This window comes from Mandrillus leucophaeus, unplaced genomic scaffold (genome assembly GCF_000951045.1).
Source record: "Mandrillus leucophaeus isolate KB7577 unplaced genomic scaffold, Mleu.le_1.0 Scaffold44, whole genome shotgun sequence".
Lineage (NCBI taxonomy): Eukaryota > Metazoa > Chordata > Mammalia > Primates > Cercopithecidae > Mandrillus > Mandrillus leucophaeus.
In genome coordinates, this window is record NW_012104698.1 from 6,949 (window position 1) to 9,900 (window position 2,952).

Consider the following 2,952-nt stretch of genomic DNA (forward strand, 5'->3'; position numbering starts at 1 on the left):
AAAAAAAAAAAAAAAAAAAAAGGCCGGGAGCGGTGGCTCACCCGTGTAATCCCAGCACTTTGGGGCTGGCAAATTGCTTGAACCTAGGAGTTTGGGACCAGCCTGGGCAACATGGTGAAACCCATCTCTACTAAAAAATACAAAAAAGTAGCTGCTCAGAAGGCTACAGTGGGAGGATCACCTGAGCCCTGGAAGTCAAGGCTGCAGTGAGCCGTGTTTGCGCCACTGCACTGCAGCCTGGGTGACAGGAGTGAGACTGTCAAAAAACAAAACAAAACAAAACAAAACTAGCCTGGCATTGTGGTGCATATGCCAGTATCCCCAGCTACTTGGGGCAGGAAGATCGCAGGAGCCCGTATTCGAGGCTGCAGTGTGCGGTGAGCAATTACTACACCGCTGCATTCCAGCCTGGGTAACAGTGATCCTGTCTCACAATACATAAATATATCCAGCAAGTAATTCAGATCACGTTAATTTGAAGGCAACACAGCTGAATATATGATGGCAAATACAAAATGTATGACTCCAATATATAATATGAAACCTTAGAGCATTTATTCCCCTTTGCTAAGAGGGTGTGAATTCATTTGCAGGGCTGCCAGAACAGCATCCCATAGACTGGGCAGCTTAAATAAGAGATTGATCGTCTGGCACTCTGCAGGCTGGAAGGCCAAGGTCAAGGTGTAGGCAGGGCTGGTTCCTCAGTGGCTCTGCAGGACGATTCTGTCCCAGGCCACTTCCCTTGGCTGATCAGTGGTCCTTGGCCCTCGGTGTCCTCACAGGGTGGTCCTTCTGTGCGTGTCTGGGTCTTGGTCTCTTCTGGTAAGGACTCCAATCAAATTGGAAGAGGGGCTGCCCTAATGACCTCCTTTTGGCTTAATTATCTCTTGGCAGACCCTGTCTCCAGGTACAGTCACATTCTGGGTACTGGCAGTTGGATTTGAACGTAGGGCTTGTTCCCCCATAACAAGGCCTCTGGGGAAAAGTTCAAAAATCTGTTAAAAGAAGGAGAATCGCATCGCTTGAACCCGGGAGGCGGAAGTTGCAGTGAGCCAAGATTGCACCACTTCACTCCAGCCTGGGTGACAGAGCAAGACTTTGTCTCAAAAAAAAAAAAAGAAAAGAAAAAAGAAAAGAGAGAACGGCAGAGCCTTCTGTTCTGCCTGGAAGGTTGTCCATGAGGCCTTAGAGAGTGAAAGAGGCATTCTGGGGGAGTCTAAACTATGTTCCCATGTGTACGTTCAGGCTACCGACCTGTCGACCTGTAGCTTGAGTGGAATGGCAGGGGCCTGTCTACGTCATAGACAGGGCACGCTTTGAATTTTCCTGACAACGTGCGTTTTATCTATTATAGGCACACATTTTTAGAACTGGAAATAAAAATCAAAGCAAACACAAGAAAATAAAAACCCCCAAACAGATGAGTAAGGGAAACCACTCAGGATGTGTAAACCATGCCGCCAGCGTTCTAGTTCGGAGCAGCCAGAACACAGACCTGCCCGTCACAGGCACCCACTTCCTGGTGTCGGGCAGCCCAGAAACTGCCTTGTCATCAGCGTTGCTTGGTGAGCACAGCTCCAGGCAAACAGTGCATGCTTTTCTCGACTGTCCTTCTGAGCCCAGCTCCCGCCTGATGGGAACATTCAGTATGTCTTCCTCGGAGGAGGCCACATCAACCCTGACCCAGCCACTCTCTCTGTCTTCTTCTTCTTTTTTCTTTCTTTCTTTCTTTTTTTTTTTTTTTTTTGAGACGGAGTGTCGCTCTGTCATCCAGGCTGGAGTGCAGTGGTGCAATCTCGGCTCACTGTAACCTCTGCCTTCTGGGTTCAAGTAATTCTCCTGTCTCAGCCTCTCAAGTAGCTGGGACTACAGGCACGTGCCACCACATCCAGGTAATTTTTGTATTTTTAGCAGAGATGGGGTTTCACCATGTTGGCCAGGATGGTCTTGATCTCTTGACCTCATGATCTGTCTGCCTCGTCCTCCCAAAGTGCTGGGATTACAGGCATGAGCCACCATGCCCGGCCCTGTTTTTTTTTTTTTTTTTCCAGTAGAGATGGGGTTTTGCCATGTTGCCCAGGCTGATGTCGAACTCCTGAGCTCAGGCAATCCGCCCACCTTGGCCTCCCTGAGTGCCAGGATTATAGGCATGAGCCACTGCGCCCGGCTGATCTGCCCTTCTTTTCAGTCGCTGCATAGTCTCCATTGCACGGTCCTACTGTGTTCATCTCACCAATTCCTTAGCAATTAGTGCTTAGCATAGCTGCAGTCTCTGCCACTCCCACTATGGTTGCAGAGCGTGCCCTGGCACATATTTAATGTGTTTCACTTTGTCTACTCCTGCAAATGCATCTGCAGACGTTCCTGTCAGTGGAATTGATAGGTCAAAGACGATGCATGTCTTCCTTTGAGTATTGATTGTCACGAGTCTCACACTGACATATGCTACTGATTGCAAATCTATGTGGATGCTACTGTATCTAATAACATTCAAATTAGTCGCAAAGGAAAAGAAAGATGGATTCCTTTCATATGAATTGTCCAACATAGGCAGGTGCACAGGGACAACGTGGAGGAAGGGGAGAGCCCGTGATGGATCTGAGGTGGTTGTGGTTTTTGTTTTGTTTTACTGCTCCTTGTGGAGTAGGTCCTCCTCGTAGACAGTGTGCCCAGAATAGCCCAAGGTTTCTTTCCTTTTTTTTTGAGATGGAGTCTTGCTCTGTCGCCCAGGCTGGAGTGCAATGGTGGAATCTCGGTTCACTGCAACCTCTGCCTCCCAGGTTCAAGCGATTCTTCTGCCTCCTGAGTAGCTGGGACTACAGGCATGTGCCACTGCACCTGGCTAATTTTTGTATTTTTAGTAGACGGTGTTTCACCGTATTGGCCAGGCTGGTCTTGAACTCCTGACCTTGTAATCCACCCACCTTGGCCTCCCAAAGTGCTGGGATTACA